The sequence below is a fragment of the Lissotriton helveticus genome, chromosome 3_2, assembly GCF_964261635.1.
Source record: "Lissotriton helveticus chromosome 3_2, aLisHel1.1, whole genome shotgun sequence".
Lineage (NCBI taxonomy): Eukaryota > Metazoa > Chordata > Amphibia > Caudata > Salamandridae > Lissotriton > Lissotriton helveticus.
Window position 1 is genome coordinate 299492958 of NC_136062.1, and position 27698 is coordinate 299520655.

The 27698-nt window shown below is 43.1% G+C and overlaps 1 long non-coding RNA gene across 1 annotated transcript in view; it reads left to right on the forward strand.

Annotated features, from left to right (window-relative positions):
- The first annotated feature begins 14784 nt into the window (after positions 1–14784).
- The window catches only part of LOC144826307 (uncharacterized), a 55657-nt gene continuing 42743 nt past the window's right edge, over positions 14785–27698 (forward strand). The window contains exons 1-2 of the long non-coding RNA XR_013609768.1: positions 14785–14826; positions 14922–14978. This is a non-coding gene — a long non-coding RNA (uncharacterized LOC144826307). The remainder of the gene's footprint in view (positions 14827–14921; positions 14979–27698) is intronic.

Below are 27698 nucleotides of genomic sequence, written 5' to 3' on the forward strand. Positions count from 1 at the left end.
CGTTCTTGTCAGCAGACTATGCCTTCACTTGCTACAGTATTTTACCACGTTCTGCTATGGATTCAATTTACCGCTTACTGTTTTCTCTTCATTTGCACATTGATAACGGACTTACTTGGTTTTATCCTTTCCTTTAAGTTAGATCACAGTTTTTCATTAGCGCATCAGCGCTCGTTGCATTCGTTTATCGCCTCGTCAATACTTACACAGAGGCAAGAACTACATTCAAAATGGCCTCACGCAGTTCACGCTCTATGACGTATGCTGCAGCTGTCCAATGGGTTTCTTGTTCACCTATCCCAGCATGCTTCACGCGTACAGCTAAGGTGATTCACTGCGCCTTCAGTTGCTGCCTGACACTGACAGGAATTCGCGCCAAATCCTTAGGTAACACAACAGCCGATTCTTTACTTCAGTTAGCTTCACTGTACCATGCTCGTTGATCCGCTGTTACTCTCAAAGCTTACAGCTAGCGCTTAAGTTAAAATGACTCCTTACGCTTATTTCAGCGCTTGTTATTTTACACGCAGCTAATATTCTTATGCGTATCTGCAGCGCTTCTTTTAACTCACACAGCTTACTCCTCTCACAGGCGGCGCCTTTCAGCCACAACACGGGTACTTACTCCGCGTATTTTTCTTTTTTTTCTTTCTTTGATTTTAAAGTCGATTTCGGGCTTCTTAAATCAAACCCTCATCCTTATCAGATATTTCACCCGCAGGCCCTTGCCGGTCCGAAGTCCTCGTCGCCAATTGTAGTGTGGACAAACGACAGCCACAATAAAAGTAAACGTTACTTTATTTATAAGATAACAAAGGCCCGCTGGGCGCAGAAAGAAGAACAGCATCCACCGTGAGAGTCAGCTGTCAACTGTCAGACAGTCACGGTGACGTCACATAAATAGACCCTGAACATTCCACGATGACACCATATGATGTCAGATCATGGAGCTGGAAAACATACTATGCTCATAACCCCTTGCATAATATTATAACACAATACCAGGTACAACAGAGACCTGTAATCCCTTGGAACACAGCGAGTGCCACAGGTAAGTAGGTTGTTTTTTTCTTGATGCTCTTTTAAGGGAACCCGACACCTTATGATGCCAAACAAAATAAAACATTTTTTGTAATTAACAGTTAGACCATTAGCTGTATTCGACCCCTTTTCTGCCCTGCTCACGCACACTTCAATGGAAAGAAGGTCTTTGAGTCTCTCCGTTAATTAGGTTTGGGCTTCTCCGCTGTCTGGAGTACCGTCTTTTCCCTTTCCCTAGCTCCCAAGTCCCCGTATATGGGTATGCTACCGGGATAGCCACGCTTCTCCAGGAGCGTGGTGGGGCAACACCGAGGTTCCTAGGTCTCTGGGTTGCCTCAGGGCCTCTCACAGTGCAATTGTCTAGCCGAGGAACTCATCGTCTCGGTCTCTGTCCTCTCGTTCCATCCTCTTAACCGTCGTGTCCTTTTCCTGATTACTCAACTCCATCAAATATGCTTCCGCCTTTATTCTGGTTCCCATTGGTCCTTCCTCCCTGTGGACGTTTTCGTTATGACGCTTCCAACTGTTTTGTTCGTCCCACTTAAAGGGGCTGTCATCAGCCGAATGCCATTGGGTGAGTATTTTGTGTGTTTCCTCATTCTTAAAGATTGAATTATCTGACAGGTAGCTGGGAACTGGACTGGCAGGTAAGCTCTATGAATAGAGAAGCCCATTGATTTTATTAGAAGTATGTGAACATGTCAGGGTTCATTCTCTAAAAAGCCCTCCCCTCCTACTTCTGGGTCATGTTCTGTGTGACAGTTGGCATCTTAAATCTATTGAAAACTGTACATAAAACATAAAAGACACTTCTGCTTCTCACTGAGTTATCACCAAAAAATCAGATTATTTCACAATACTTTACACATATTAATATTTAGAACTGAGTATGTAGTGACCATTCTGAACAGAGAAAACAGTCCCGCTAGCAGATTTCAGATAGACCCCAGGACCTGTGCTTCCATATTTTTTATCAGGATGCAGATCATAAATGCTGCTGTTTAATGAAAGACTGGATCCTTGCCATACAACTGTATACAGGATGAATCCTTTATTTTTATTCTTGAATTTTATAAGAACATGGTCTGTATGCTCACACATCCCTTCATTATAAAAACCTAGCATAAAAGTGTTTACAAAGAATCACACTACTCTGCAGTGTAGCCTTTCACCGGGTCTAGTGGCTTAATGGACTAATGCGTTCACCTCTTAGTCACAAGTTCAAATCCCGGTGGGTACACTCAGCCTTTCATCCATCCTGAGGTCGATATGATGAGTACCATTGGGGAACAATAAACATCTGTTATTCAGCACCAATATGCCTATGGGTGAATATGTGCACTACAAATACACATGTAATGTATGTCAATACAGTGTATGCTTGACTTTATTGAGAGAGAACTCTATAGTGACAGTTCTGTCCATAGTAAAATCAGTGCTCTGTCCTGTGCAATCACATTAAATAGGATTCTAATATTCTATGGTAGAGTTTCATGGAAGACTGCCTCTTTGTCTTACACATTTATAGAGCTTAAATCCTTGAGTTTTCTGACAACATTGCATCTCTGCTGAGACTTTACTGAAGAACTGACCCCTCTGCAGCCACATTTTCTCTGTGTCGATACTATCAACAATTGTGTTTACAAAGTGCAGGGTTTTTGCTCAGACCTCTAAACAGTAAAATGTTTTTTTAGAAGAGCGTCCCTCCTGGAGTTGAACTTGCACATTGTACTATTTGAACATCTGAGGATTTCCTGTTCTTTGAATGTGTATAATTTTTGCTATGTCAAAATCTCTATTTTTATGTACCAGGGGTAGAACTTTGTTAAGATCTACTAGTATCCTGTATTCACTTGTTTTGATCCATTGAACTATGATCTGATGGTCTGTCTGAATTTGTCTGAGTATGTGGTTGTGTGTCGGTTTGAGAGTGCGTGTGAGACTCATGATGTTTAGTGATTATTGTGATGTTCACTTTTTTATCTTTTTGTACCTGGCTTATTGAAAAATGAAAATAAATATTAAACATTTTTCTACCAAATTATATGTACCATGACATGGAGATGTTCCTGGCTGTTAGGACCATATTTTATACTATGGTGACTTGTCAGCACCTTATGAAATAGTTTTGGGCAGAGAGTTTCTGTTTGTTATATTACAAATTCCCGGAGGATGGGTCACCGGGACAGGAATTTTTGGACCAGGGAAGGGGGGGCCGCGCAGACCCCACTCCTCATTTAAAAAGAAATTGTTAAGGCATGGCCCCAGGGAATGGGTTCCCCGGGGATAAAATCGGCCTGCAGAGGGGGGCCATGCAACCCCCCTCCCTTTAAAAGTAATAAAAAACATTTTTTTAAAAGGGGCATCCCCAGGGAACGGGGTCCCTGGGGCCCAAAATGGTCCAGGGAAGGGGGGCCATGCATCCCCCTTTCTATAAAAACAGAGAAAAAACTGGAGAAAAAAAAGCGGGCAACTCGCCGAGGGCCCCACCCCTTTTCTCCATCACTATTCAAATGCAGATCCTGGCACATTGGTCGTTAAGGGATGAAGTCCCCTTGGAAAGCTGAGGGTCCTTATAGGCCAACAAGATCTCTTGCTACCTCCACTAGCCCCACAGAGGGATTGCTGAGAGGTCATCAGAAGCCACGCTCCATATCTCCACCACTCTGCAAACAACCTCTTGGTGCACTGGGAGGATGAGATCCCCTTGCCTCCTGAGGACCTCAGGACTAAAGTGGACTTCATCCAAGAAGCAGCAGTCCGCCAGGAGGCGCATTTGCAGAGTGGCAGAGAAAATGGGGTTGGCCTCTGACAACCTCTCAGCAATTCAGCTGTATTGGTCTTACTTGAGGTAATAGGAGGGCTAGTTGGCTGCCCAAGAACCCTCAAGAGCCAAGGGGACTTCATGGCACAGCTAGTAGTGCAAAATAATTATATGAACGGTGCACACCCTGAGAGGTGAGTAGTAAAGTGATGCTAGGTTGTGATGAGTTTTACAAGCTCAAGAAATATAGTGTGCTACCCACTCACCTATACATCAATCACACAGCCATTTACTCACTTATACAGTTATACACACCCAGTCACTTATTCATACACACACTAACACCTACTCACTCACATATACAGTCACTGATTCAAGGACACACTCACACATACAGCACCAATCACAATCCATCACTCACACATACAGTCACTCATATACTCCAACACTCACCTATACTGCCTTTCACATATCCAGTTATGCACCCATATACCACTGACAGATCCATTCAGTGACTGACACAGCCAAACACATACTCAGTTACCCATACACACCCTCACTTACGCACTCCCTGACCCTTACCGCCACTGACTCACTCATCCATGGAAGCAGTAACACACCATCTCACCCACTCACACACCGAAACAGATAGCCAGACAACCAATCAGGCACCCGTACAGCCCCTCACGTACCTACTCACCAACCCTTGCAGCTACTTAGACACCATCTGACAGACTGATACAGACATTCTCAAAACCTAGGCACTCACCCCTATATTCAGAGAGACACCTAATCACTCACTTATACAGTCAGTAATGCACCCACTGAATTATCCATGCAGACACTCATACACCCACTGAATCATAATTGCACCTTGGTATATATATTTAAAACTCATATTGTTTTTTAAAACCACTCACAGTCACTGGATGATGTCTTCAGTGATGTTACTAGTGATTTCATTTGAAATGGCATCAGTGATGTTATCAGTGTTGTCACTGACCATGTCATGAGTGATGTAATATGTGAGGTCATAAGCAGTGCATAACTATAACTGCTGAATTTCACTATTTGTTTTACAAGTGAAATGTTAGCCAAACTATAACATCCAGGTAACCTTTGGTTAAACCAGGTTACAGGGACAGTGTAGTTAGGAAATAGAATTTTAAAAAATTCTTAGAAATTTACTGACTACACCAAAGGTTACCGGGACTTTATAATTAGGCTCGGATTTCAATCATACGAAACCAGTGAAATTCAGTAGTTATAGTTATCTGAGCTAACTATAACTTTCGCCCACGCAATGCACTGCTTATGACCTCACATATTACATCACTCATGACATGGTCAGTAATATCACTGATGACGTCTCAAATGACATCACTGATGACATAAACACGTAAGTGTCATTGTTTTTAGGAATATATGGGTGTTAAACATATATACTAAACATATATACTAACCTACTACAAAAGTTAGATTAGTAAACTGGTTAAACTATGAATATATGAATGAGTTTATTATTGTGTGATTACTTACAATCATTACAATATACAACATTAAAACATGTGGCAAAAGATTGGAATCACAGAGAAGTGAGTTAAAAACTTCAAATGTTTAAAACCAGACAGTCCAGAGATATGTAGAAATCTGGTATTAGCATAGTTATTGAAATCATTGACAAAAAAATTGGTGCTTGATGCATCCCCTGATCAAGTCAACTGTTCGGCGATGAGGAGGTCCCTCCTTGGACTCATCAGGCTGTTAATCAGTCTCTGCCTGGGCTAACATGTCTTTCAAAAGTGTTTGAGTGTGATGTACAAAATTACCAAAGTTGGTCATATTCTTCACTTCAAAGAGTAGAGCTAGCAGACGGCCTCCTTTGCCTTGCGGGTGTCTAGTTGAAGTAGTATGGGTCTGAGGTAGATTGAAAGGGCATAGACAACATGCTGTGATGTTAGACAGAGCTTTCCAAGATGGATATAGTTCTTTTAAAGGGAGAAGATGTAGTATTGCAGCTAAGATCTGATTTAGTGCTTGTCTCCCCATGGCCTGCGTGAGGTGGGGCTTGTAAGCGTGTGAAATTTGAGGAATGCATAAGGTTTCATGAAAGTATCTGGCTACCAAGCATTCCATGTCCAAAGTGAGAGAACGGAATCGTAGTTGCCTTTTTATTACTGATTTGATGGTTGTATAGTTAATTAAGCTTGACTCCCTGTTTTCAGTTACTAATTGTAACTGTTCATTTGCTGTGAGAAGGTTGGCTGAGATTGCTCAGTGTTAAAAAGATGCTTTTGATGAAGGCATTCATTGAATTCTCAGGAGCCACGGTTGCCAGGTAAAAATATTTTGACAAAGCAGCCAGCCCCTCTAATTTTCACTAGATAAGGTTTAATTTGAGGCGAATCAGGGTGTTTCTTGTAACTCTATCCTGGCTGATGAGGGCTGAAATCCCAAAAATGATCCTAGGATGCTTGTTTGCAGTCCAGGGAGGACCTGGCCTGGCAGTTCGGGTTGGACTGTTCCCAACGGGCGCAGGGGGAAGACTGTTTTGCATAGTGAGCAAAAGAATGATGGATTTAGGTCCAGATCTCTGTACTGGGGTGAATGTAGGACACTGTTCTGCATTCTGTCCATCAGTTTTTTTTTTTTTAGATCTATTGGCTTGGCCAGTGCTTGTTTACAACGTGTCTCAACTTCACATTTTGCAAAGATGGCAAACTATAAATAACAATGTAAAAGGAGTACGTTTTGTAATTTCGCAACTTTCCACAGGCCTACAATATATGCGAAAGGGTTTCTTTCTTTGATCACAGATAAAATATAATTTTTAATATAACCTACCAGGCTCGGTGAACAACACTTACAACGCAACTTTTACATCGCAGAGCCTTTACAACGCAACCATTACAACGCAAACTATTACAACGCATTGCTCTGGGGGGCGCTCTAGTATAGGGAATAGGTTAATTTACTATCCAATAACCTTCCCTAGTGTCCACGGGAACTGGAGTTGGAATAGTAAATTAAACTATTCACTATCCAGCGCCCCAAAGCACTATGCGTTGTAATGGACTGCGTTGTAATAATTGCGTTGTAAAGGCATGCGATGTAAATGCATGCGTTGTAATGTCATACATCCACCAGGCTCCAGTGCTCCGATAATAATATCGCACTATGAGGCATTATGTGACTCCCCGAATATTCAGACCTCTATGAAAGTTGTGGGTGGAACTAAACAAGCATAGATTACTGCATTTTTCTAAAATCAGGTCTTAAATGTCACCTACATGAAACGTTTTAATTAATCAAATCTGCAAAAGTGGAGCCATGGATATGACATATTTTCCGAAGCAACCCCACTATACCATTTCTGTGTGTTTGAACTGTGTTGGTACAGTGCTTATTGGACTGTGCTCTGGAAAAGCAAGACACAGGAAGAATCAATATCAGCCTCTTATTTGCTAATGAAAAAGTTAAAGTGCCTCATATACTTACACTAAAATGCTTCTCTTGAGTTTGAATCTCAGACCATTAGAAAACTGGGAGATACATATAATGGTGTTTGCTTATATTCACGTCTCATTTGATACATATTAAAATTTCACCTCCCGGAAATAAAGAACATCTGCACTTAGCATTCAGATACAGGGACTCAAGCATACTCATTCCCAGTAATCTGAATTATTTAGAGGAAAATATTTTACAAAAGCACTATTGCAATTCTGATGTTCAGTACTGAAAAAAACATTTAACTTCATTTTACAGTCACCCTTCAGATAGAGTTTGGGGCCATAAGTAGACAAGCTTGGTGGTCAAGCATAAAAGCTGCCATTTTAATAATACACACATATATGGTTAAATAGACTGTACTTCACAAGACTCTTTGTGATAAAGGAGGAATTGTATTTGCTAAACATAAGTCAAATAATCTATGAATGGTAAGGAGTTGTTGATAACATAACTACCTGCTGGAAAATATTTTAGAAATTTGGTTTCTGGTTGGGAGAGGTATGCACCCTGTCCAAGCAGGAGCTACAATCCTAGTCAATGCTAGTCATATGCACACCCTAAATTAACCTGCACTCACCCTCTGGTACCTTGGCACAGAACAGTCAGCCTTAACTAAGGAGGCAATGTGTAAAATATTTGTGCAGCACATCAAACAGTAACAAAGTAAAAATACCACAAAAAGACTCCAAGACAGGTTAGAAAAATAGATTATATTTGTGTGAACAAAGCAAGACCAAAATAACAAAAATCCAATAAGTCAATCAATCACTTAATCATTCAGTATTTCTAGATTGCGGCTACTCACCCATGAGGGTATCCAGGAACTAAGGTCTTGGTGGGCTCAGTCAAAAAGATAGGTTATAAGTCCCTTTCTGAATTCTGTGAGAGTAGATGATGTTCGAAGGGGAAGGTTGTTCCAGGCTGTGGCACTGAGGCAGGAGAAGTAATGACCTCCACTGTAGCTTCGGTGGATGCAGGGAGTATGTACGAGGGTGAAGAAGGTGGAGTGCAGATGTCTGGAAGGTTGGTGGAAGTTCAGTGGTGCTTGATGTAAGCTGTTTCCTGGTCGTGCAGTGTCTTGTAGCAGAGACTCTTTATTGCATGGGCAAAGTGGGCTCTGGCCCAGGACCCCAGCATTTAAGGGGCCCCCCTGATAGACTCAACTTTGTTCTGCAGAATCTTACCCTGATTAATTCTTAAACAGATTGTTTTAAATACAATTTTAATTGTATCTATTTTAATGTGGGTGATGTGCGAGAGTCTATAAAAGACAGTTTGCAGAGACATGTTGTGTTTATGTTTCATGCAACATCCACCAAAAAGTTTCCTTTAGATAAAATACAGGAACTCACATATGAAAAATGGGAGGGCGGCTCAAGGATTCTCTGCAGTAATATTAGCGAGCTGCTGCGGTGTTCACTATCCCTGAGCATTAGAGGTAAATACATTTAGAATTTGGATGAGTGTGCCTTTACGCTGTAAGTGGCCTAGCCAAATAGGGCATGTAAGAGCTAACCTTGGTTCATAAATTCAAAGTTGTTTCGAACAGGGGCCCCCACAATACCTTTGGCACAGGGCTCCCAAAATCCTTAAGATGTCACTGCCTTGTAGCTGTGTGTCAGTATCTAGAATTGACATCTCTTCTTGATAGGAAGGCAGAGGAGCTTCCTGAGGTGGGCTGTAATGTGGGCCAATTTGGGTAGGTGGAGGAGGAGTCTGGCATCTGAGTTCTGTATAATCTAGAGTCTCTTCTAGAGTTAGGTGGTGATTACCGGGTAGATCGTGTTTCGATAGTCCAGCTGGCTGGTGACAAGGGCTTGGGTGATGGTTTTCCTGTTGCTGATGGGGATCCATCTGAAGATCTTTTGGAGCATGCGGATGGTGGGGAAGCAGGCAGAGGAGGCTTAGTTGATCTGACATTTCATGGTGAGTTTGCTGTCCGGAATGATGCAGAGGTTGTAGGTGTGGTCTGTTGGTGAGGGTGTGAGTCCGAGTTCAGTCCAGGTGTCATCCCACGGGGAGGTGTTGTTCCCAAAAATCAGCACTTCCGTCTTGTCCATGCTGAGTTACAGGCAATTGGGCTTCATACAGTTGGCAACACTCGTCATGGCATTATGAAGGGTTGGTTCTAGTGGTGGAGCCATCTTTTGTGAGCGAGAGGATGAGCTGGGTGTCGTCTGGGTAGGATATGATGTTGCGGTTATGGGGTCTGACGATGTTGGCCAGGATGTCATGGAGGTGTTGAACAGGGTGTGGTTGAGGCATAAACTTTGAGGGACTCTGCAGATGATGCTTTTGAGATCCGAGGTGAAGGGTGGTAGCTGCATTCTCTGGATACGTCCTGAGATGAAGGATGCAATCCTTTTGAGGGTGTGTCCCAGGATTCCGACGTGGTGGGGCCTCTTGATGATGGTGTGATGGGATACAGTATTGAATGTCATCGAGAGGACAAGGAGGATCAGGGTGCTGTTTCACTCCGGTCGAGGAGGCTTCTGATGTCATTGGTAGGGGCAATCAGGGTGGTCTTGGTGCTGTGGTTGGCGTGGAAGCAGGATTGGGGGGTGTCCAGCAGGTAGTTTCAGTCCAGCTGTTCAATGAACTGGTGGTTGATGCATTCTCGAGTACTTTGGCAGGGAAAGGGAGCAGTGAGCTGGAGCAGTAGTTCTTGAGTTTGCTGGGGTCGGTGAAGGATTTCTTAAGGAGGGGCCTGACCTCTGCATGTTTCTATCCATCGGGGAAGGTAGACGTAATGATGGATTCAGTGAGAATGTAGGTGAGTGCACCACAGATTACTTTGCTCCTGAGGTTGAAGAAGAGGTGAGGGCATGGGCCCTTGGGGCTCTCGAGTGGATGACGTTCATGATGGCTGTGGTGTTCTCTTTGGTGAGCTGCTCCAAAGTGGTGGGCGGGTGGTTGTGGGCCGCGTCCGATGGTGTGAGGAGGATGTAGAGGTCAGTGGGTTGGGGTTCAAAGTTACTATAGATGGCCGATATAATGTTGAGGATAAGTATAACTAGAGTTGTGAATTTTTAAGGATTAAATGAAAGTGTGGTGCTTAAAAACTTAAAGCACGGAGGGAGGAGCTACGCTAGCAAACAAGATGGCTACTTAGGCTCCCGGCTCCGCCGACCTCCGTGTCCTGCCAGATGATCCTGTCAATAATCCTGATATTACGCCCGGCCTCCGTGTGGATGAACATATGCACACTTCGATGGTGAAATCATGAAAACTTTATCGGCTAAATTGACGAAGTTGTGTCGAGTTGAAGTTTGTGGCCTAGTCCAGTGAGAGAGCCGGGGCCTCGAGTTTTGACCCAGCCGGGTTGCAGTTGAACAACATCGGCCGTGAGAATCGAGCAGGGTCCGCTCTACCGCAGTGGAGGTCTTTTCGCCAAAATTTGACGGCGGTCATTTTGATTGACTAACATGGAGGGAGGAGTGACGTGACACGACAGTGGCTGTGGGTGGAGGTCCCTGTCCTGTGGACCCGGTTTGCCGCCGCCGGGGCTCGGTAGGTCGGGGTCTTCGCTTGCGGCAACGGATTGCAGATTTCTGCAGCAGAAATCGATCAGTCACCCTCCGATGCCGTCCGTTCCGCTCCTGTCTGTTCCCCGGAGAAACCGGGCTCTCGGGGGGATGTCAATCTGATCGGTACTGAACGAGGAGAAATGGACCGGACGGAGCGTGACCCGTCGTTGAAGACAGTATTGGCAGCCATCGGGGCATTTCATGCACATATGGATGCCCTGATTCATAAAATGATCATGGGCCTAACTGAGAAGGAAAAGGGGAATGTGGAACCGGACCCTGCTCCACTGCAGGCACTGCTACCAGATGTGGTTTACATGATGACCATTTTGATTCTGGACGAGGACCCCGTGCGACAAGAGGCACCGAAGCCCTCGGTCGGTACTCTGGAAAATCATGAACCCGGTGTTTCAAAAGTGCTACTACGCCTACCATCATTGCTGACTTTTGAAGAATCGTGTGGCGTTCCCTTCCCGGAGACTTTTGTTTCTGGTTACTCTTGGACTTCTGTTTTATCCTCTCCCTCTTTGGTGACTTTACGATCGCGGAGAAAACAACATTGGGACTATCCGTCCATGAGGGAACTTTTATGTGCTGATGGAGTTCTTGAGGAATTACTGACTTTGATTTGGTTTGACCTGCAATTTTTCTGACTTTTTCTGCACTTTGATTCTCCTGTAGACGTAGTGGTTCTACCAGGAGGGGTTCGCATGATGGTCCAGAAGAGCCAAGGCTGAGACTGATTGACCGGGGTTGGTATTATGGCCTTAATTGATTTGGGATTCGTAACTGTCTAACGGGAGGCTGGGCGGTGTATCACGGCTCCCCCTAATTTACTTTTTCTGTGATTTCTGATAAAATTGTATTCTCATCATAGGGGGTGCTATTCTCTGGTGCGGGGGGAAGGGGACCAGGAGCCCATACGGAAAATGCCCTCCCCCAAGTTTCCTCTTTTCTATCTTTAGAACCTAGTTAGTTTGGGTGACAGGCACACTGCTAATTGGGGTTGGGCGATAGCCATATGCAGGGGTGCAGGGTGGGGGGATGGGTTTTTTGTTTTACTTCCGTTCTCGTTCTTATGGTTTCCTTTTCTTCAAATCTTCTCTTTAGTTTCTCCCTTATTGTAATATTTGCGAAATATCCTGATTTTATTCACATTCCAGTGTTTGGTTGCCTTGCCTCTTCAACTATTCTGATTCTATGCGTGAGCGGGCTCTGTGGGCCTGAGCTTAAATTGTTTGTTGATTGTAATGCTGCAAATCCTGCTTGGTACTTATGAGCACAGGCGTCTCAGCGATTTTTTTTGTTGCTTCACGTTTATCCTGTTATTGTACCTGTCTGCCCTATTATTATGTATGAATGTATGGCACCAAACATGTCTATTCCTTTTTCTTGTTTTAAAATAATAAAAAGATTTATAAAAAAAATAATAATAAAAAAACAAAAACTTAAAGCACATACTGGGGCTATCTGATTGTGCTAGACTGGGGTGAATCCAAATGATCATGCCCCCCGCGATGGAGCACAGGTCGATACAGGGACCAGCCTTGGCCTACTAATAAGTACTTTAGAGGGACCGTAAACGGAGTCGCAATGCGAGAAGCAAAAGGCAAAAAGTCAGAAACTGGAGATGATATGCTACGCAGTCAGCGATGCGGTATCTCCGGTCCTTTATATTTTATGCCCAATTCCAAGGGCCCAGGACTGGATTGGCACCACTTGGCAGGGCAAAATTAGCAGCAAATAAAGTCCAGGTGCTGTAGCAGGATGATTTTAAGTGTTTTATTTACTTAAGAATAGGGGGCAAGCCCGTGGAGTGACTCTTGGTTCAAGTGAAATGGGTTTAGTCCGTCCTCACTCAGGCCAGAGGGTAGCAGGCAGCAGGGAAGCACAGTAGAAAAGTAGTTCTTCCAGAGCAGTAGTTCAGAAGAGTGGTAGTCCTTTCAGCAGCACAGCAGTCCTTCCTCCAGGCAGAGTTATTCACAGGTTTAGTAGTGCACTGAAGAGAGAGGGTCAGTAGTCCACTTCTTATACCTAGTGCTGCCTTTGAAGTGGGAGAGAATTCAAAGAGGGGGTTTAAAGTGCACAGTGATCCTCCCACAACAGGTAAGCTCCTTCAGACTCACTCTAGGTGGGTATGCATCCATTTGCGTGAGAACAGGACACAGCCTATTCAGGTGTAAGTATCAGCTCCTCCCTCCCATGCTGCCCAGGATGACCCATCAGGATGGCTACTCAGCCACACCCAAGCTACTTTTGTGTGTTGTTATCTAGAGGGAATGCGTTCAGGGCTGGACTGGCCATAGCGGGCGCCGGGCAATTCCCCGGTGCACCACACGGGTGGGGCCGATTTTGGGCCCCTCGGGCCGTTTTTGTTACAGGGTCGTATTTGAAGCATAGCTGCAAAATCGGCCCTGTAACAAAATCGGCCGAAAAACGGTCTCCGGCAAAGAGCTCGGAGGTCGGCCAAGCACTTTGCCAGGGCCGGTTTTGGTTCCCAGTCCGGCCCTGAATGCATTAGAGACAGGCTGATGGCACACAAGGCTAAGAGTATAAAAATGCCATCTTTCTAAAAGTAAAGACACAAAAGGGGGATCCGACTCTGTTTTGTCTTATGCTCCTCTTGCTTTAGAGCACCAAACAGACATTAACTTTTTCTGTTTAAATTGAATTTTTATTAAACCAATCCTTTTCTTTGCAATTTTCACTGTTTAGTTTATCCAAAATATTCTCTTGTATGAGAAATAGGGAGACACTCATTTTTATACAATGGTTATATGCAACATTTAACATTTGCATCATAGGACAAGGAACAAAAACGCAATATCACAATCGCATCGCTAACTTGTTTTTGAGACCAAACATGTGCCTAACACAGGGAATATTTCAGGATATCTGCAGGGAAAATTACTCATGACAAGTCCCTCATGCAATACACTAAACTTATTCAAATTCCTCTGTGTTTCCAAATGCCAACACATTTCAAGACCCAGGCCTCTGGTACTGGGACTATCTTCAGGGCTTCATGTTAATAGATGTAACCAATTTCTAAAAAACAAATGAATAAATGATGTAAACAACACATCAACACGGTGCACCCTCCCTTACACTCCACCCTTATTTTATGCCCTGATAGAGCTATGACTCTACTTGTATTTTCCAAAGTGTCCATGTTCAACTTCAAACCAATTTCAAAATGCTGATGGGGGCCACATGATTGCTGTTGATATGAATTTCTACAACAAATCATAAAAATAACCCTGTTCTTATCCTGCTCATTGTAACTATATTAATGTTGTGTTGGACCAGTTTAACAATTTGTACCTTCATTCTTTAACAATTTTTTCACACACGGACGTGTTTTTCTGCAATTATCTCTCCCTAAGAACAAATGGAAATGCGTTACTTACACCGGGACCTTCCCAGAAACGTTCAAACCAATGTTGTAGAAAGAGCCACAAAGAGCGCTTACTTTCTTCTACTTCAACCACATCCGTCTGTTTCAAACCAGAATTGACCGCCACTTCACTGTCTCTTGGGCCTTCCTAGTGGAAACGCTTGTTGTATTTAGCGCTAGAATTCATGGGAGGCCATTTTACCCAATCACCTTGTAGCTAGAATACAGGCATTATCAGTCCTGGAACGTTGTATTATGGGACATGTATTTTAACCCTATGTTTTTGAAGGCTCTGTCATCCCATTTAGCCCAGTGACTGCACTATTAAATTTTAAAATAAGGTAAGCTTTCTTCTGTAGTCGTTTAGTTGTATCTAGGACAGAGCTTTCAAAACAGAGGGTTAAACTACATGTCCCATAATACAATGTTCCAGTACTGATAATGCCTGTATTCTAGCTACTAGGGGATTGGGTAAAATTATCTCCCATGAATACTAGCGCTAAATACAACAAGCATTTCCACTAGGAGATAGTGTAGTGGCGGTCAATTCCGGTTTGAAACAGTCGGATGTGGTTGAAGTCGAAGTAAGTAAGCGCTCTTTGTGCCTCTTTCTACAACATTGGTTTGAACGTTTCTGGGAAGGTCCCAGTTTAAGTAACTTGTCTCCATTTGTTCATAGGGAGAGAAAATTGGAGAAGAACATGTCGGCGTGTGAAAGAATTGCTACGGAATGGAAGTACAAGCTGCTTTTAATTGTTGTTAAACTGGTCCAACACAATATTAATATAGTTACAATGAACAGGATAAGAAAAGGGTTATTTTTATGATTTGTTGTAGAAATTCATATCAACAGTAATCATGCGGCCCCCGTCAGCGTTCTGAAATTGGGTTGAAGTTGAACACGGACTCCTTGGAAAATACAAGTAGAGTCGTGGCTCTATCAGACACTTAATGACTTTGAGCGTAAAATAGGAGTGGAGTGTAAGGGAGGGTGCACCGTGTTGATGCGTTGTTTGCATCATTTATTCATTTGTTTTTTTAGAAATTGGTTACATCTATTAACATGAAGCCCTGAAGATAGTACCAGTGGCCTGAGTCTTGAAACGAGTTGGCACTTGGAAACATGGAGGAATTGGAATAAGTTCAGTATATGTTGTGAGGGACTTAAGAATTTAAAATTACAAATCAAATGAGTGGGTGATGTATTTCTCTGTCTACTGCAAAACTGATGTTTTCATGTATTAAGTGTTAGTCTACAAGCGTTGCTGCAGTGAAAAATGACTTTGGGAGTTCTAATGATTGACTTATGGGTATTAAAAAGGGAGATTTAGGCCTGCCAAAAGGTTTGTTTTGCCGGGCAAAATGTCAGTTTAAAATTGCACTACAGGCTGCAGAGGCAGGCCTGAGACATGTTTTAAATGGTAGTTTAGTGGGCGACACAATGAATGCTGCAGCCCATTTGTAGCTTTTAATTTACAGGCCCTGTCACATGTTGTACCCCATACTGGGCACTTATAAGTAAATTAAGTCTACTAACCAGGTGAATATCAATGTTACTATGTTTCGAAAGGAGAGCACAAACACTTTCACCACTGGTTAGCAGGGATAAAGTGCACAGTCTTAAGAGCCAACAAAAACGGGTCAGCAAAGGAAGGCACAAATTTGGGGTGACCATGTGGAAAGGGCAAGGTCTAGCAATAGGATAGGCGGCTGCTTATTCAGACTGAGACGCTGAATGCACAAACCAAGGGGCAGATTTAACAGCCCCTTGCGCCACTTTTGCGTCACTTTTAACATGGGAAAAGTGATGCAAACGTGGCGCAAGGGGCTAGTAAATCTGCCTCTAAGTTACCGGCATTAGATAGGGCCGGTGCCCGCCTTTCCATCAAGATTATGAGGGAAGATTATGAGAGCAAACGTCACTGCAATGTCTGGATGAGACAAACGTTTTTTATTTGTCTGGCCATGCACTGGCAGAGTACTCGGAGGTTGTGCACCATTTTCCTTCATAATGCATGCGAAATGGTCTCACAATTTATCTGTAAAACGTCAGAGCTAGTTAATAGTTATGTATTTGTCTTAATACATGTGTGTTTCGATGTTATATACACATCAAAATAATCAACAGCAGCTTATAGATAATGTTATCTTTTTATTCTAAATAAATAGATAAAATAAAAATAGATTCATGAATAAAATGTATAGAGGATAATAAATTCGCTAACACTCGACCACAGTTAGCGTGGCAAAGGGATATATGTTCCTTCCACCGTACAGGTCCTGAAGAAGGCCAGTTGAGGGTTTAGGTGAATCCCTGTGATCCCGCCAGTGCTTGTTTGCTGATGCTTTTGGTCGTGGCGACTTTAGCAGTGAAGAATATTACACATGCAATGTAATGCACCCTGATATCACCTGCTTTTATTGGCTAACAGCAGACTTTAATATCGAAGATGAGGGCCTCATTCTGAGGAACCTCTTTTGTGGCTGGAAATACCTCACCCGTAAATGCAAACGCCCTGTGGTGGGTTTAACGAAGTGTGGTATTTATTGCCTTTCTATTTCAAGTTCTGTAATATCCCCTACAAGGGACAACCCCATGCAAATAAGTCTTCATGATGATATAATCAGAGAGAATACATGTGCCATTTTACTGACATATTCCACCTAAGTCTACGTGTTGTGAGACGTGAACACTGTAACCCATCAAATAAAATCTAAACAAAGGGGCAAGTAGAATTTGGTAAAGAAGTGAAGGAGAAGAAAGCCAGTGAGTGGTGAAGCCAAACGTTTGCAGTGGAAAATAAATATGTAGCATTACGAGTCAATAAAGTGTAGAATTAAGTGCCTGCCTCTTATATTTGTGTGACGTGCAGGTCAGACATTCTTTTCTCAATAAGGGAAATCAGCCCTGCAACCTTCTCACGTCAATATATGGATTATTAATAAACTGGATAATAGTCATCCTGTTAATTACGGTCCTGAGACATGGAAACAAATGGAATAGCAAGCAACTCATGAAATACATTGATGCTAAGGCTGTCTGTCATTGCTATGGTGTTTCTTAACTGCCTGGTAAACAGTAAATATAAAAAATTGAAGCAAAACAACTGGTATACTCTCATAATAATTCAGGTCAACCCGATACATATTTTGTGGTTTAGGGGAAATCCGACCGCCATTCACTCACCACTTTGTAGTAAAACCAATTTCCTAATGAGTTCAGACAAATATTCAGTGCACTGCTGATGAATATTTCACTCAGCCGCACGGCGAGCACATTTGCTATTACTCCTAGATAATTGCCAGATGTATTTCATACCACGAAGCATTTTGTTTTAACTCTCAGTCATTTCACTATGTTTGTTCTAAGCTCTAAAAGCCATTAATCTATGTTGAACATTGCAGCCTTTTTCTCTGCTCTCCATTAAACTGCATACTTAAATAAGTCATATTTTCTCAAATGAACCCTGCTCATTACAGTTTCTGCAAGGTACGGTTCCGCATAATTACAAGCTGCTAGAGTTACTATCTTGATTTTATCACCATATGGCTATGATTGAAGTTTTTTTTCTGATTCATACAAAAAAATAAAGATCTTCGATGAGAAGCAATCTCAGGGGCAGCGCTTACGCACATCTCCCATGCTATCGCATGAATATGTACCGCATGTTAGCGGGAGATTTCGCGGCCTTTCCCGGACACCATAGCATGTTATCGACTCCTTAATAATAGGTCGATAAACATGCAAAATGTGTCCAGAAAAGGACGCGATAAAAAAAATGCAGATGACCTTGTTAGGCGATCATTATCGCCTGTTCTAGATAATATGCCCCTCAGATCTTCGATGAGAAGCAATCTCAGGGGCATATTATCAAGGGGATTATCGGGGCTTTAGTGGCACTTTTTGCCGATAAAGCGGCGATATTTGTGTCGCCCTATTAGCAAGCCTGCGCTAACATGCGTTAGTGCAAGCTTTCCGGCGTTAGCTGCCGATTTTTCTATCACCTTGCATGCCAGCGATATTTATCGCAATTGACATTCAAGGTGGGCGTTACTGACCTTAATTTCACTGTAAAAGTTGCTAGAAGTACATCCAGTATTATCAAAAATGACCCGCGCTAAAAAAAATCGCGCTAGGCACCAAGGAACGCAGGATTTTAACACCTGCTAAAAACAAGACTAAAGATGGTGATGCATGGAGGTACATTGGGGAGACTAGCCAAGATCCCCATCTGAGGAGCCAGAGACACCAAAGAGGTAGCGGTCATGCTGTATTATTAGCCCCTTACTATGTACAGTGGTGTCGTTGTGTTGTAAGGGGGTACATAGCAGTAAAACATATCACACCATCCGCCATGTGTCATTACATTAATGTTAACATTACTGTTAAACATACATTTTTAACTGTTTTTAGCCTGCCATATTTGTTGTGCCACTAATCATGTCATACATGAGGTTTTAAGGAGGTTTAAAGGCATGATTACTCGTTAGTGTAAATATTATCGCCGCTAACGCAGCGCTTACGCACGTCTCCCATGCCATCGCATGAATATGTACCGCATGTTAGCGGGAGATTTCGCGGCCTTTCCCGGACACCATAGCATGTTATCGACTCCTTAATAATAGGTCGATAAACATGCAAAATGTGTCCAGAAAAGGAAGCGATAAAAAAAATGCAGATGACCTTGTTAGGCGATCATTATCGCCTGTTCTAGATAATATGCCCCTCAGATCTTCGATGAGAAGCAATCTCAGGGGCATATTATCAAGGGGATTATCGGTGCTTTAGTGGCACTTTTTGCCGATAAAGCGGCGATATTTATGTCGCCCTATTAGCAAGCTTGCGCTAACATGCGTTAGCGCAAGCTTTCCGGCGTTAGCTGCTGATTTTTCTATCACCTTGCATGCTAGCGATATTTATCGCAAATGACATGCAAGGTGGGCGTTACTGACCTTAATTTCACTGTAAAAGTTGCTAAAAGTACATCCAGTATTATCAAAAATGACCCGCGCTAAAAAAAATCGCGCTAGGCACCAAGGAACGCAGGATTTTAACACCTGCTAAAAACAAGACTAAAGATGGTGATGCATGGAGGTACATTGGGGAGACTAGCCAAGATCCCCATCTGAGGAGCCAGAGACACCAAAGAGGTAGCGGTCATGCTGTATTATTAGCCCCTTACTATGTAGAGTGGTGTCGTTGTGTTGTAAGGGGGTACATAGCAGTAAAACATATCACACCATCCGCCATGTGTCATTACATTAATGTTAACATTACTGTTAAACATACATTTTTAACTGTTTTTAGCCTGCCATGTTTGTTGTGCCACTAATCATGTCATACATGAGGTTTTAAGGGGGTTTAAAGACATGATTACTCGTTAGTGTAAATATTATCGCCGCTTATGCACGTCGCCCATGCTATCGCATGAATATGTACCGCATGTTAGCGGGAGATTTCGCGGCCTTTCCCGGACACCATAGCATGTTATCGACTCCTTAAAATAGGTCGATAAACATGCAAACTGTGTCCAGAAAAGGAAGCGATAAAAAAAATGCAGATGACCTTGTTAGGCGATCATTATCGCCTGTTCTAGATAATATGCCCCTCAGGGGCATATTATCAAGGACAGGCGATACATTATCGCCGCTTTTATCGGCAGGAAACTGCCGATAAAGCGGCGATAATGGCCTTGATAATATGCTCTATGAATTCCAATCGAAGCTCATGTTAGATGTGTTCACATTTGACATGGGCTTCGATTGGAATTCATAGTGCATATTATCAAGGCCATTATCGCCGCTTTATCGGCAGTTTCCTGCGATAAAAGCGGTGATAATGTATCACCTGTCCTGGATAATATGCCCCACAGTTTCTTCAGTGAAAACTTTAAAGTTATGACAAATAACAAGAAATTAAAAGTGCATTAACTCTTATGGACACCATGGAAGAGACATTATTGATGGTGATACACAGAGTACAACGATAATATAGATTTTTTTTTTATATCGACCCGCAGCAGTTTCGACTCCAGAATATCGATTACCACCATATTATGAAGATAATCAATTTAGTTAAGAATAGCAAACTTGCATTTACCTAGATACTCACCTTGACAATATACAGTGGTACTCGATATTCTTGAGGCGATATTAGTACTAGTCGAGATTTTGTACTTATATACTTATCTACACATAATGTGATACACATATCTTTCGCGCTAAACATCAATGTCACAAGTTTTACCAGAGAAACACGATACACATACGTCGTCCTATTGAATTAGGAAAACACAGGTTTCATCTTCTAAAAGAGAAAGATCTCGGTAATATTAACAGAGCGTGTCCATTCACAAAACAGTGCATGGCTTGACTGGTAGCATATGACGGAATGAGTGAGTCAGTGTTTTTATAAAGAGCTCTTACAATGTCCTTGAGCTTCTAGGCACTGGTGTCCTAAGCTGTGCTAAAGTTAGGACAGGTGTTCCTAATGGTGATGGAACAATTTTCAGAGTGGGGGTGCTGCCATCAATGTTATATCGCCGAGAAAAATCTAAGTGTCATAGAAAAAAACACAAGTGCAGCAAATGTCTCAAGCCCATTCAGCCGGTGAGTGGCAAGAATGCGGTGTGTAGCTGGTGGTCCTTTTGGAACACTGGTGTGGAAAATACAATTCTATTTACATAAAGTACATTTTCAGTTGAAATGGCCACTAAATTTGCATAGACGTGCAGTTTTACTGATAAAACTATATAGCGTAAAAACGATAATGCATTGGTATCGGGTTTCAGTGAATAGTCATCTTTGTGCATCCCCAAGTAAAGTGTCTAGATTTCTTTTGATCTTACTATCCATCAGACTTTTAAAAAAGTGCTTCATTTATGTTTCCTAATTGCTGAGATAATATGAAATATGTGTGTAGTTCATTTACTGATATGTGTTCTCGAAAAAAAATGGCATCCTACAGTCTATCCATTCACTTCTTGTGTCTAAGCAGGATTGTCACTGAGATCACTTTTACAAAATCTGCACTTTGGAGCCAGAGAAATAAAAGGGCATAACCTGACATTTGACCTTTGTCTTTGAACACATGTTAAACCAAATGTGGCAAGATTAACACAAAATTTAAAAGCATCTTCATTGCTCAATTACATTCAGAACTTCAGCACGATTATTTCTGGGGGTGACCCTGCACCTCTACTTACTTGAGTAGACATTTCAAATCAGGTAATATCTGAGTTAGCAGGATCTTCTGAAACAGATCCACCTAGACTGAAAGACCCATTTGACCTGAGAGCTAATTTTGATGGATGCAAGTCGAAGTCCTGAGTACTTTCTTAGTGACCTTGTGTGTTTTTAAGTGCAGGTCCTGGAGGCAAGGCGAATTGAGACTAAAGCATTTAAGGGACAGAGTTGCAACGATAAAGAGATATTTTACTGCACCAGAAGCCAATATACTGATGAAAACTTTGGGTGCTGGCACTTACTCTTTTACAAATTAAGCATGTGCATGCACGTTCGTGTTTCCTATCTCTTTCACTTCCCTTCTCTCTATCCCCACTATTCATTATCTCTGCATTGATTGGTGTCTGGCTCTGTCATCCACTGTGATACCGTTATGTGGGCCTATTGACAAACACTTCCTTTGTTCTCCTGATTTGTAAATTAGACAAACAGTTAAGATTTACTCTCCTAAGGTCTCTGGCGTGACTGACACCAGAACATGGATAGGCACATTATACTTAGCAACTAGTGGCTGTCACAGTATTTAAAAGCCTGCAGTCAGCATTGGCTAGGTTAGTCTTGGTCAAGATTTTTACTTTCAAGGGGCATCAAAGGGACCGATTGCATCCATAGGACTTGTTTCAGCCAAGGGTGACATGGGGGCACTGAATTAGGTTTGGAGACGAAATGAATCAACAAAAAGCAACAGTTTTCAGAGTCATAACTAATAGAAGGATGGTTTAATTGGTTCTGAATGTGGAACAACCAACCTCAGCGGGATGTATGTCGTTACAACGCATGCTTTTACCACGCATGCCTTTACGACGGAACTTTTACAACGCAAACCATTACAATGCATAGTGCTTAGGGGTGCTGGATAGTGAATAGTTTAATTTACTATTCCAACTCCAGTCCCCGTGGACACTAGGGAAGGTGTTGGATAGTAAATTAAATCTATTTCCTATCCTAGAGCGCCCCCCAGTGCAATGCGTTGTAATGGTTTTCGTTGTAATAGTTGCGTCGTAAAGGCACTGCGTTGTAAAGGATGTTTCCCACCTCAGCGCCACAGCATACCACATCACAGGGGCCCAGAGCAATGATACTTAACCATTTGACCTATGTGGATCCCATTGAATCACACCTGGAAGCCAAGGACCCTGAAGCTATTTCTATGATATGTACTTCACTAATAATACGAACATGAACAAGCACCTACACACTATATGAACTCAGCAAATCTACTTTACTCTATAACTGCATGTTTAAGTATGAAGGCGCCTACACACCACTATAAGTCCCAGGTTGTATTCACAAACCAATAGGTAATCATGTGAAATTAAAGCTCTCTGCAGAAATGGCGGGACAGAAGTTGCTGCATTAAGACTGACCTTGGACAGATACAGGTAAGCAATTGAGCTTGTAATGGACAAAGATGGAGACCATGCACGGTCTTTATGTTTAAAGGTGACAAAGACAGGGATTGCACAAAAAACATGAAGATCAGGGGATCTGTTTCCCAGAGTACATGCTGTCTACTGAAAAGTGATTATATGCTTCTGGAAGTATTCAGCTCCACTCAAAGTGCAGCCATGACTCCTTTTCGAAACAAGAAGAGTAGATTCTTGATGTTTATGTTTGCCTTTCCAAGTAATGCAGTAGATGAGAGAACTTTCAGCCCAGAAAGGCTTTTTGGGCAGTTTATCCGTCGGATCAAGTAGATGGGTCACAGATCGCCAGGTATATTGTTACCTCTTCCTAATCCTACATAATGGGGACTTAATCCCTAACATAAACAACTGTTGGACCGGCACACGCGCCTATGAGATGTGATTACTGGCTGACTGGCGGATAGAGAAGGCCGTGTAGGCTCCACGCAGGCATTCAAAGAATTGCAAATACCGATTTTAAAACTGTTGATTTTATCTGTGTAGCTCTAAACTGATCGCCCCTCGGCGCAACGATTGTAATGCTAGAATATATGTGAACTTTTTAAAATTTGCCTTCTGCACAAACACCGCCTCTCAGTGCAACGTTTAATAGGAATTGTATTTTACTCACCCTGTACTGGGCTTCGTTCCGCCGCGGCTTGTGCCGTTAGAGCGGCGGGCCCACAGCAACACCATTTCCGGCACCCAACTCGGAAACCTCACTTCCGCCCTGACCTGCTGCTGAACAGGCAGGTTAGCGGTACAGTGTATCCTTCCCCCCCCTGTATAAATGGCACTGTGGAGGAAGCGCAGCGGACGAGCGCAGCGGGAGCGCCGACTTCGCGCCGAAGTCGTGCCTAAGTCCTGCCCGTCTGCGCCCGTCCGCGCCAGAACGGGGCTAGGGGCCACTTCCTCTGCTCAACTAACCTCAAACCATGCCACCATTATCTCTTATGATTCCCAAACTCTGTTGAAACTTAGGCCGCCCGTCCTTGAAGGCTGCCTACACTCTATTGCACTCAGTAACCCCATTAATGCATGTACCCATTGTAGCTACCAACCTACGTGCCAGATAAAATATCCACAACCCACTAAAACATATCAAATGTTTCTATTAAATTGCCGCTCGCTTACCAAACATGCGGTTCAAATGTCGATCCTCTTAGAGGACAGCAGCCCCGATGCCATTTTTCTCACAGAAACATGGCTCAAAGAGGCGTCAGACCCTGATATCACCTCCCTTTTACAACAGGGATATTTACTACAAAGAGTCGACAGGCCAGAAGGCAGAGGAGGAGGAATAGGAATCCTCTATAAAAACCAATATCAATGTAGGATTAACGCAGGCTCTATATCTAACTGCGAAAGCATGCAATTTAACCTTGACCTCTCTCCTACGGCGACCTTTTCAGGTATACTTATCTACCGCCCCCCAAACCAAATGGGAGATTTTCTTGACTCTTTACAACTTAAAGTTGCTGACTTAGCGGTCACTAGCCCACACCTCACCATATTAGGTGATATCAACATCCATCTGGATAATTCAGACGATCCCTCAACCAAAGCCTTGTTAGAGAATTTGGAAGCTATCCAACTCACTCAGAAGGGTTTCAAACCGACACATGAGAAAGGCCATCTGCTGGATGGAGTATTTAGCAATGACCACAGATTAGTAGTAGGAACCCCTTTGGCCCTCACTTGGTCTGACCACTACCTGGTCCCCCTACGGTGGCAACATACCACCTCTGCCTCACCACCTCCACGCACTCTGCTTCAGGGGAGAGAATGGACTAAGCTCTCTGTTGACAGGTGGACAGATGCCCTACTTACCAACATCCCACAAGTTATAGATGATCCAATTCTATTGTATGACAACTACTCTCAATGGGTCACCAAGGCCCTTGACGATGTGTTGCCACAAACAACCCTAAGGGAAAAAACTAAATCTAAGGTATCACCATGGTACACCCCCAAACTTAAAGAAATGAAAAGACACTGTAGGAAGTTAGAAAGAACCTGGAGGGCCACTCGCTGCAGTTCAGCCAAAATAAACCATCATGATGCCATAAAAGAATACAAAGCAGAGATTAACTCAACCAAGGCCCGCTTCTTTGAAGACAAAATTAATAACGCCCAGAACTGTCCCAGAGAAATATTTCACATCGCAAAATCTTTAATTGATATCCCATCTATCCCCCCTGACCCCAGTAAAGCACAATCCCGATGTAACAATCAAGCAGAATATTTTTATAATAAAATACAATTAATTTCAGCGGCATTTGTCGCTCCAGATCTAGCTGACCTCGAAGCAACCATGCCACCCGGCATCACACCCCACAGACTGGTAGAATTCCCTCCAGTAGAAGTGGACGACCTGGAGCTTATCATAAAAAAAATTAAAACTGGATCCCCAAGCGATCCCGCACCCCCATGCCATTTAAAAAAAATCATAGATACAATACGCCCAGTTATTCTTAACATCCTTAATAACTCCATCACTACTGGTATAGTCCCCACGGCCTGGAAGAAAGCACAAGTACGAGCTCTTCTGAAAAAACCCTCTTTAGATCCAGATAACATGGCCAATTATCGTCCAATATCCTTGCTCCCCTGGGTAAGCAAACTGCTCGAGAGACACATCAACTCATCTCTCACCCATTTCCTAGAATCTAACAGCATACTTCACGATTCCCAGGCAGGATTTCGCCCCAGGTTGGGAACGGAAGCAGCTCTCTTGACAGTAACAGAATTAGCTAGGAAACAGATGGACTCGGGCGGCACTACAGCAATTATTTTGCTGGATCTTAGTGCCGCTTTCGACACTGTAAACACCACCATCCTCATTCACCGTCTTAAACAAATAGGGGTATTAGCAACAGCCATTCGATGGCTACAATCTTTCCTAGAAAATCGTTCTTTCCGAGTAGTTGAGGGCACCACACAATCCAGGTCCTGGCCTCTTAACCAGGGTGTGCCTCAGGGCTCATCCCTGAGTCCCACCCTTTTTAACGTATATATGCTCCCCTTGGCAGACATCGTTCACTCATTCGGCCTGGAGCTGGTCACATATGCTGACGATACTCAACTGATCGTCTCCGTGAACCAAACCATCGTTTCCTCGCCTAATCTCGAGGAATGTTTGGTGGCAGTTAACAAATGGATGGCCAGCTCTCACCTAAAACTTAATGGTGATAAAACGGAGCTGATGATTCTGGGAAATCCAAACATCCCCTGCCTGCTACCAAACTGGCCCCCATGCATGGGCACCCAGCCCCAGTCCAAACCTCAAATAAAGAGCCTGGGCATTTGGCTTGATGCCAATTTGAATTTCACCTACCAAGCAACAATCGTATCTGCCACTTGTTTTGGCTTGATGCGTATGCTCAGGAAAATACTACCACTTCTCCCCCCTCAAGCCCGCAGGATCATGGTGCAAGCTATCATCCTGTCCCGTTTAGACTACGGAAACGCGCTGTACCTAGGGGCCCCAGCCTCCACAACAAAGAAGCTCCAGGTCACGCAAAATGCAGCAGCCCGTCTCCTGCTGGGCCTAAACAGGCGGGACTCAGGGACTGCTGCCCTAAAAAAACTCCACTGGTTACCCATTAAAGCTAGAACACTGTTCAAATCAATGTGCTTTATGCATAGGGCTATGTGGAAAGAAGCGCCAGCAATGATCTGCTCGCTGGCCATTCCATATCTCCCCCGCAGGTCGCTGCGTTCCAGCACAGCCTTTCTGGCTACCGAAAACCAAGTCAAACGTGCCAGATGGGGAGGCCGCTCCTTCTCTTGGAATGCAGCTAAGGCATGGAATTCTCTGCCAGTCTCCCTGCGTGGGGAACCTAATCTCCTAAAATTCCGGAAGGAATTGAAAACCCTCCTTTTTAAATAACTACATCGCCTTTACCTGTCCCCCAGTCATTTCAGCGCTACGAGGCCTCCGGGTTGTCTGCGCTTAATAAAACCCACTTAATAATAATAATAATAATAATAAATGCATAGATCACTGAGTGCTCAGCACATTTGCTGTTGAATTGAGCTAATGCTTATGTTCTTTAGAAGCTCATAAGCAATTCATAATTGTTTTTAGTCAGCAACTGATTGCTAGTTCATGTTATATTGTGAGCAATGACTGTGCATCTTCCCACATGCTTTTTCCTAAACTAGCAGCTGCTGACTAAAAAGCATTTCTAAAATGTCTATGTTAGAAATGGGGCTTCTGGTTGGCTGGGGTATACACCTAAGCCAGACAGAAACCACCACTCTAGTCAGGGTAAGGGAGTTAAACACCCAAGATAACCCCTCCTCACCCTCTTGGTAGCTTGGCAGAGGAGTCAGGCTTATCCCAGAGGCAATGTGTTAAGCATTTGTGCAACACACACACACCAGTGACACACTAGGCACACCACATAAAGAAACTCTAAACAATGTTATATAAAAAATATCTGTTGTATTGTTTACACATAACACAGATTAGACCATAAATCACTGCGTAGCATGTAAAACACATTTAGACCGCATAACATAAATCATTGCGCCACTAGGTGCTTGTCATCAAGATGCACAAAAACCACATTGGACCATATTTACATAAAACACTGGGCCACAAGGCACTTGTCAGGATCATAACCTAGATAATGAGTCACTTTGTAATTAAAATTAACTTTGTCAATCACTTTGTAAAAACGAATCTTGTCATAACATAGCAGGTAGTGCACCGCAGTTGTAACACATGTCACTTAGCAAACTGTCAGGAAGCCCGCTTTTCATCAGGGCACTTCCCCTTTCTACACCCTTCCCAGGAC